This window comes from Electrona antarctica (genome assembly GCF_951216825.1).
Source record: "Electrona antarctica genome assembly, chromosome: 4".
NCBI lineage: Eukaryota > Metazoa > Chordata > Actinopteri > Myctophiformes > Myctophidae > Electrona > Electrona antarctica.
In genome coordinates, this window is record NC_136809.1 from 2292601 (window position 1) to 2302600 (window position 10000).

Below are 10000 nucleotides of genomic sequence, written 5' to 3' on the forward strand. Positions count from 1 at the left end.
TAATAATAACATGTTGATGTAGCCCTCGTTGACGATGCAGCCGAACACCACCATGGAGAATACCTTTAATAATAATAATAACATGTTGATGTAGCCCTCGTTGACGATGCAGCCGAACACCACCATGGAGAATACCTTTAATAATAATAATAACATGTTGATGTAGCCCTCGTTGACGATGCAGCCGAACACCACCATGGAGAATACCTTTAATAATAATAATAACATGTTGATGTAGCCCTCGTTGACGATGCAGCCGAACACCACCATGGAGAATACCTTTAATAATAATAATAACATGTTGATGTAGCCCTCGTTGACGATGCAGCCGAACACCACCATGGAGAATACCTTTAATAATAATAATAACAACAAGTAAGACGCGTGAAGCGAACGCAGCTGTTGTGGCAGTCTGACACACACACACACACAGAGCTTTTTGTCTCCACCAGGCCGAAGGCATGGGGAGAGAGTATGTTTTGCACTCCGTCCGTCCGTCCGTGTGTGTGTGTCCGTGTGTCCGTCCTTCCGTCTGTGAACAGCTAATCTCCGGCACCGTTAACCCGGTCGATGCCACATTTTGCACACACACTCCCTGGATGCCAACGATAAACCTCTGCCCTAAAATTTCCAGAACAGCCTGTTATAGCGCCACCAGGAGGCCGCTTTGTGCAAAACAAGTTTTTGGACAGTACACCTACAGATTTTGTCCAAACATCACGCCAATTGGTACACAGTCTCTCTAGAGCCATTCAACGAAACAGGTCTTTCAGATTTCTCAGACTCCATCCTGATTGGCTAAGATTGGCTTCCAAAGTTCGCAGGAGTGCTCAGTTTCAAACAAAATGCTGCAAATCATGAACACATTGTGTGATTTCCGTGAAATTGTGCACGCACATTCCCACTAGGCCGAGGAAGAAATGCCACATGAACATTTTCAACTCAGCCTCATGGTGGCACTATACCTGGACAAAAAGTGTTTTTACCTCTAACTGCACGGATCTGTGGATAACTTTGTATGCCAACTCTCTAGAGACCAAGGAAAAACCTTTGCCTGGAATTTTTTACATCTGCTCTTTATAGCGCCACCAGGAGGCTGACATATGTAAAACACATTTTCTAATATTACTCCTTCAGATTTTATCCAAATTTCACGCAATATGCTCTCCATAGTCATGTGATCAAGACGGGTTTGTTTGATTTCTCATAATCCACCCTCATTGGCTACAATTGGCTTCTAAACTTTTCAGGAGTAGCCCGCTTTGTACCCGTTTTGTACAAATGGCCACAACTACTCAACGCAGCGTCCGTTTGTGGTGAAACTGCATGCATATTCCCACTAGGCTTTGGAAGAAATGCCACTTGACAGTTGTCTAATCAGCCTCATGGTGGCGCTACAACAGGCCAAGCCCCACACACACACACACACACACACACACACACACACACACATATTGCTCCTAAACATTTTGCCAAACATCACACACACACTCCTATCCTCCTGGTGGAGACCTGTGCCCAGTGTCAACACCTTACCCCTGTGTGGGATCGCTGGTTAGACTGGCAAAGTGTCGACCCCTTACCCCTGTGTGGGATCGCTGGTTAGACTGGCATGTGTCAACCCCTTACCCCTGTGTGGGATCGCTGGTTAGACTGGCATATAGTGTCAACCCCTTACCCCTGTGTGGGATCACTGGTTAGACTGGCATAGTGTCGACCCCTTACCCCTGTGTGGGATGGCTGGTTAGACTGGCATAGTGTCGACCCCTTACCCCTGTGTGGGATCGCTGGTTAGACTGGCATAGTGTCGACCCCTTACCCCTGTGTCGGATCGCTGGTTAGACTGGCATAGTGTCGACCCCTTACCCCTGTGTGGGATCGCTGGTTAGACTGGCATAGTGTCGACCCCTTACCCCTGTGTGGGATCGCTGGTTAGACTGGCATAGTGTCGACCCCTTACCCATGTGTGGGATCGCTGGTTAGACTGGCATAGTGTCGACCCCTTACCCCTGTGTGGGATCGCTGGTTAGACTGGCATAGTGTCGACCCCTTACCCCTGTATGGGATCGCTGGTTAGACTGGGATAGTGTCGACCCCTTACCCCTGTGTGGGATCGCTGGTTAGACTGGCATAGTGTCGACCCCTTACCCCTGTGTGGGATCGCTGGTTAGACTGGGATAGTGTCGACCCCCTTACCCCTGTGTGGGATCGCTGGTTAGACTGGCATAGTGTCGACCCCTTACCCCTGTGTGGTATCGCTGGTTAGACTGGGATAGTGTCGACCCCTTACCCCTGTGTGGTATCGCTGGTTAGACTGGGATAGTGTCGACCCCTTACCCCTGAGTGGGATCGCTGGTTAGACTGGGATAGTGTCGACCCCCTTACCCCTGTGTGGGATCGCTGGTTAGACTGGCATAGTGTCGACCCCTTACCCCTTTGTGGGATCGCTGGTTAGACTGGCATAGTGTCAACCCCTTACCCCTGTGTGGGATCGCTGGTTAGACTGGCATAGTGTCGACCCCTTACCCCTGTGTGGGATCGCTGGTTAGACTGGCATAGTGTCGACCCCTTACCCCTGTGTGGGATCGCTGGTTAGACTGGCATAGTGTCGACCCCTTACCCCTGTGTGGGATCGCTGGTTAGACTGGCATAGTGTCGACCCCTTACCCCTGGGCGCCAAAAGTCCCAGACCGCCACCATATATCTTTTGTTTTATTTTATATATTTTTTTACCATGTTATAAAACACGAAAAACACGTCCTTGGCGCTCCAGGACATCATGAACAAGAAGTTAAATAAGTCCTTGGCGACCATTGAGTTTTAAGGGACCACTTCACCACTTTTCAACCTATCTTCATATAATAGGTCCTCACTAATAATCATGATAAAATGGCACCATGTTTTTCTACTCAGTCTGTGTCTCATAAAAGGGCTGTGGGCAGTCCAGAAACCAGTCTGTGTCTCATAGGAGGGCTGTGGGCAGTCCAGAAACCAGTCTGTGTCTCATAGGAGGGCTGTGGGCAGCTCAGAAACCAGTCTGTGTGTCATAGGAGGGCTGTGGGCAGTTCAGAAACCAGTCTGTGTCTCATAGGAGGGCTGTGGGCAGTTCAAAAACCAGTCTGTGTCAGGAGAGCTGTGGGCAGTTCAGAAACCAGTCTGTGTCTCATAGGAAGGCTGTGGACAGTTCAGAAACCAGTCTGTGTCTCATAGGAGGGCTGTGGGCAGTTGAGAAACCAGTCTGTGTCTGGCTGTGGGCAGTTCAGAAACCAGTCTGTGTCTCATAGGAGGGCTGTGGGCAGTCCAGAAACCAGTCTGTGTCTCATAGGAGGGCTGTGGGCAGTTCAGAAACCAGTCTGTGTGTCATAGGAGGGCTGTGGGCAGTTCAGAAACCAGTCTGTGTCTCATAGGAGGGCTGTGGGCAGTTCAAAAAGCAGTCTGTGTCAGGAGGGCTGTGGGCAGTTCAGAAACCAGTCTGTGTCTCATAGGAAGAAGGAAGGCTGTGGACAGTTCAGAAACCAGTTTGTGTCTCATAGGAGGGCTGTGGGCAGTTGAGAAACCAGTCTGTGTCTGGCTGTGGGCAGTTAAGAAACCAGTCTGTGTCTCATAGGGCTGTGGGCAGTTCAGAAACCAGTCTGTGTCTCATAGGAGGGCTGTGGGCAGTTCAGAAACCAGTCTGTGTCTCATAGGAGGGCTGTGGGCAGTTCAGAAACCAGTCTGTGTCTCATAGGAGGGCTGTGGGCAGTTCAGAAACCAGTCTGTGTCTCATAGGAGGGCTGTGGGCAGTCCAGAAACCCATCCACCAGTGACATCATGAATGGGGAATCCAAGCTAATAGAAACTGCATGCAGGCTTTCTAGTCCTGAAAAGTTGCAATGCGAAAACAGCCCTCCTATGAGACACAGACTGGTTTCTGAACTGCCCACAGCCCTCCTATGAGACACAGACTGGTTTCTGAACCGCCCACAGCCCAGACACAGACGTGTTTCTGAACCGCCCACAGCCAGACACAGACTGGTTTCTGAACCGCCCACAGCCCTCCTATGAGACACAGACTGGTTTCTGAACTGCCCACAGCCCTCCTATGAGACACAGACTGGTTTCTGACCTGCCCACAGCCCTCCTATGAGACACAGACTGGTTTCTGAACCGCCCACAGCCAGACACAGACTGGTTTCTGAACCGCCCACAGCCCTCCTATGAGACACAGACTGGTTTCTGACCTGCCCACAGCCCTCCTATGAGACACAGACTGGTTTCTGACCTGCCCACAGCCCTCCTATGAGACACAGACTGGTTTCTGAACCGCCCACAGCCAGACACAGACTGGTTTCTGAACCGCCCACTGGTTTCTGAACCGCCCACAGCCCTCCTATGAGACACAGACTGGTTTCTGAACTGCCCACAGCCCTCCTATGAGACACAGACTGGTTTCTGACCTGCCCACAGCCCTCCTATGAGACACAGACTGGTTTCTGACCTGCCCACAGCCCTCCTATGAGACACTGGTTTCTGAACCGCCCACAGCCAGACACAGACTGGTTTTTGAACCGCCCACAGCCCTCCTATGAGACACAGACTGGTTTCTGAACCGCCCACAGCCCTCCTATGAGACACAGACTGGTTTCTGACCTGCCCACAGCCCTCCTATGAAACACAGACTGGTTTCTGAACCGCCCACAGCCCTCCTATGAGACACAGACTGGTTTCTGAACCGCCCACAGCCCGACTGGTTTCTGAACCGCCCATAGCCCTCCTATGAGACACAGACTGGTTTCTGAACTGCCCACAGCCCTCATATGAGACACAGACTGGTTTCTGAACCGACCACGACACAGACTGGTTTCTGAACCGCCCACAGCCCTCCTATGAGACACAGACTGGTTTCTGAACCGCCCACAGCCCTCCTATGAGACACAGACTGGTTTCTGAACCGCCCTCAGCCCTCCTATGTATGAGACACAGACTGGTTTCTGAACCGCCCACGACACAGACTGGTTTCTGAACCGCCCACAGCCCTCCTATGAGACACAGACTGGTTTCTGAACTGCCCTCAGCCCTCCTATGTATGAGACACAGACTGGTTTCTGAACCGCCCTCAGCCCTCCTATGTATGAGACACAGACTGGTTTCTGAACCGCCCACAGCCCTCCTATGAGACACAGACTTGTTTCTGAACCGCCCACAGCCCTCCTATGAGACACAGACTGGTTTCTGAACTGCCCACAGCCCTCCTATGAGACACAGACTGGTTTCTGAACTGCCCACAGCCCTCCCATGAGACGCAGACTGGTTTCTGAACCGCCCACAGCCCTCCTATGAGACACAGACTGGTTTCTGAACTGTCCACAGCCCTCCTATGAGACACAGACTGGTTTCTGAACTGCCCACAGCCCTCCTATGAGACACAGACTGGTTTCTGACCTGCCCACAGCCCTCCTATGAGACACAGACTGGTTTCTGACCTGCCCACAGCCCTCCTATGAGACACTGGTTTCTGAACCGCCCACAGCCAGACACAGACTGGTTTTTGAACCGCCCACAGCCCTCCTATGAGACACAGACTGGTTTCTGAACCGCCCACAGCCCTCCTATGAGACACAGACTGGTTTCTGACCTGCCCACAGCCCTCCTATGAGACACAGACTGGTTTCTGAACCGCCCACAGCCCTCCTATGAGACACAGACTGGTTTCTGAACCGCCCACAGCCCGACTGGTTTCTGAACCGCCCATAGCCCTCCTATGAGACACAGACTGGTTTCTGAACTGCCCACAGCCCTCCTATGAGACACAGACTGGTTTCTGAACCGACCACGACACAGACTGGTTTCTGAACCGCCCACAGCCCTCCTATGAGACACAGACTGGTTTCTGAACCGCCCACAGCCCTCCTATGAGACACAGACTGGTTTCTGAACCGCCCTCAGCCCTCCTATGTATGAGACACAGACTGGTTTCTGAACCGCCCACGACACAGACTGGTTTCTGAACCGCCCACAGCCCTCCTATGAGACACAGACTGGTTTCTGAACTGCCCACAGCCCTCCTATGAGACACAGACTGGTTTCTGAACCGACCACGACACAGACTGGTTTCTGAACCGCTCACAGCCCTCCTATGAGACACAGACTGGTTTCTGAACCGCCCACAGCCCTCCTATGAGACACAGACTGGTTTCTGAACCGCCCTCAGCCCTCCTATGTATGAGACACAGACTGGTTTCTGAACCGCCCACGACACAGACTGGTTTCTGAACCGCCCACAGCCCTCCTATGAGACACAGACTGGTTTCTGAACTGCCCTCAGCCCTCCTATGTATGAGACACAGACTGGTTTCTGAACCGCCCTCAGCCCTCCTATGTATGAGACACAGACTGGTTTCTGAACCGCCCACAGCCCTCCTATGAGACACAGACTTGTTTCTGAACCGCCCACAGCCCTCCTATGAGACACAGACTGGTTTCTGAACTGCCCACAGCCCTCCTATGAGACACAGACTGGTCTCTGAACTGCCCACAGCCCTCCTATGAGACACAGACTGGTTTCTGAACCGCCCACAGCCCTCCTATGAGACACAGACTGGTTTCTGAACTGCCCACAGCCCTCCTATGAGACACAGACTGGTTTCTGAACTGCCCACAGCCCTCCTATGAGACACAGACTGGTTTCTGACCTGCCCACAGCCCTCCTATGAGACACAGACTGGTTTCTGACCTGCCCACAGCCCTCCTATGAGACACTGGTTTCTGAACCGCCCACAGCCAGACACAGACTGGTTTTTGAACCGCCCACAGCCCTCCTATGAGACACAGACTGGTTTCTGAACCGCCCACAGCCCTCCTATGAGACACAGACTGGTTTCTGACCTGCCCACAGCCCTCCTATGAAACACAGACTGGTTTCTGAACCGCCCACAGCCCTCCTATGAGACACAGACTGGTTTCTGAACCGCCCACAGCCCGACTGGTTTCTGAACTGCCCACAGCCCTCCTATGAGACACAGACTGGTTTCTGAACCGACCACGACACAGACTGGTTTCTGAACCGCCCACAGCCCTCCTATGAGACACAGACTGGTTTCTGAACCGCCCACAGCCCTCCTATGAGACACAGACTGGTTTCTGAACCGCCCTCAGCCCTCCTATGTATGAGACACAGACTGGTTTCTGAACCGCCCACGACACAGACTGGTTTCTGAACCGCCCACAGCCCTCCTATGAGACACAGACTGGTTTCTGAACTGCCCTCAGCCCTCCTATGTATGAGACACAGACTGGTTTCTGAACCGCCCACAGCCCTCCTATGAGACACAGACTTGTTTCTGAACTGCCCACAGCCCTCCTATGAGACACAGACTGGTTTCTGAACTGCCCACAGCCCTCCTATGAGACACAGACTGGTTTCTGAACCGCCCACAGCCCTCCTATGAGACACAGACTGGTTTCTGAACTGCCCACAGCCCTCCTATGAGACACAGACTGGTTTCTGAACTGCCCACAGCCCTCCTATGAGACACAGACTGGTTTCTGACCTGCCCACAGCCCTCCTATGAGACACAGACTGGTTTCTGACCTGCCCACAGCCCTCCTATGAGACACAGACTGGTTTCTGAACCGCCCACAGCCAGACACAGACTGGTTTCTGAACCGCCCACAGCCCTCCTATGAGACACAGACTGGTTTCTGACCTGCCCACAGCCCTCCTATGAGACACAGACTGGTTTCTGACCTGCCCACAGCCCTCCTATTAGACACAGACTGGTTTCTGAACCGCCCACAGCCAGACACAGACTGGTTTCTGAACCGCCCACTGGTTTCTGAACCGCCCACAGCCCTCCTATGAGACACAGACTGGTTTCTGAACTGCCCACAGCCCTCCTATGAGACACAGACTGGTTTCTGACCTGCCCACAGCCCTCCTATGAGACACAGACTGGTTTCTGACCTGCCCACAGCCCTCTTATGAGACACTGGTTTCTGAACCGCCCACAGCCAGACACAGACTGGTTTTTGAACCGCCCACAGCCCTCCTATGAGACACAGACTGGTTTCTGAACCGCCCACAGCCCTCCTATGAGACACAGACTGGTTTCTGACCTGCCCACAGCCCTCCTATGAAACACAGACTGGTTTCTGAACCGCCCACAGCCCTCCTATGAGACACAGACTGGTTTCTGAACCGCCCACAGCCCGACTGGTTTCTGAACCGCCCATAGCCCTCCTATGAGACACAGACTGTTTTCTGAACTGCCCACAGCCCTCCTATGAGACACAGACTGGTTTCTGAACCGACCACGACACAGACTGGTTTCTGAACCGCCCACAGCCCTCCTATGAGACACAGATTGGTTTCTGAACCGCCCTCAGCCCTCCTATGTATGAGACACAGACTGGTTTCTGAACCGCCCACGACACAGACTGGTTTCTGAACCGCCCACAGCCCTCCTATGAGACACAGACTGGTTTCTGAACTGCCCTCAGCCCTCCTATGTATGAGACACAGACTGGTTTCTGAACCGCCCACAGCCCTCCTATGAGACACAGACTTGTTTCTGAACCGCCCACAGCCCTCCTATGAGACACAGACTGGTTTCTGAACTGCCCACAGCCCTCCTATGAGACACAGACTGGTTTCTGAACTGCCCACAGCCCTCCTATGAGACACAGACTGGTTTCTGAACTGCCCACAGCCCTCCTATGAGACACAGACTGGTTTCTGAACCACCCACAGCCCTCCTATGAGACACAGACTGGTTTCTGAACTGCCCACAGCCCTCCTATGAGACACAGACTGGTTTCTGAACTGCCCACAGCCCTCCTATGAGACACAGACTGGTTTCTGACCTGCCCACAGCCCTCCTATGAGACACAGACTGGTTTCTGACCTGCCCACAGCCCTCCTATGAGACACTGGTTTCTGAACCGCCCACAGCCAGACACAGACTGGTTTTAGAACCGCCCACAGCCCTCCTATGAGACACAGACTGGTTTCTGAACCGCCCACAGCCCTCCTATGAGACACAGACTGGTTTCTGACCTGCCCACAGCCCTCCTATGAAACACAGACTGGTTTCTGAACCGCCCACAGCCCTCCTATGAGACACAGACTGGTTTCTGAACCGCCCACAGCCCGACTGGTTTCTGAACCGCCCATAGCCCTCCTATGAGACACAGACTGGTTTCTGAACTGCCCACAGCCCTCCTATGAGACACAGACTGGTTTCTGAACCGACCACGACACAGACTGGTTTCTGAACCGCCCACAGCCCTCCTATGAGACACAGACTGGTTTCTGAACCGCCCACAGCCCTCCTATGTATGAGACACAGACTGGTTTCTGAACCGCCCTCAGCCCTCCTATGTATGAGACACAGACTGGTTTCTGAACCGCCCACGACACAGACTGGTTTCTGAACCGCCCACAGCCCTCCTATGAGACACAGACTGGTTTCTGAACTGCCCTCAGCCCTCCTATGTATGAGACACAGACTGGTTTCTGAACCGCCCTCAGCCCTCCTATGTATGAGACACAGACTGGTTTCTGAACCGCCCACAGCCCTCCTATGAGACACAGACTTGTTTCTGAACCGCCCACAGCCCTCCTATGAGACACAGACTGGTTTCTGAACTGCCCACAGCCCTCCTATGAGACAGACTGGTTTCTGAACTGCCCACAACCCTCCTATGAGACACAGACTGGTTTCTGAACCGCCCACAGCCCTCCTATGAGACACAGACTGGTTTCTGAACTGCCCACAGCCCTCCTATGAGACACAGACTGGTTTCTGAACCGCCCACAGCCCTCCTATGAGACACAGACTGGTTTCTGAACTGCCCACAGCCCTCCTATGAGACACAGACTGGTTTCTGAACCGCCCACAGCCCTCCTATGAGACACAGACTGGTTTCTGAACCGCCCACAGCCCTATGAGACACAGACTGGTTTCTGAACCGCCCACAGCCCTCCTATGAGACACAGACTGGTTTCTGAACCGCCCACAGC

The 10000-nt window shown here is 53.0% G+C and overlaps 1 protein-coding gene across 1 annotated transcript in view; it reads right to left on the reverse strand.

Moving 5' to 3' along the window:
- The window catches only part of LOC306922153 (synaptogyrin-3-like), a gene marked incomplete at both ends in the record, with an annotated part of 16836 nt that overhangs the window by 3110 nt on the left and 3726 nt on the right, over positions 1-10000 (reverse strand). The gene's annotated exons all lie outside the window — the stretch shown is intronic.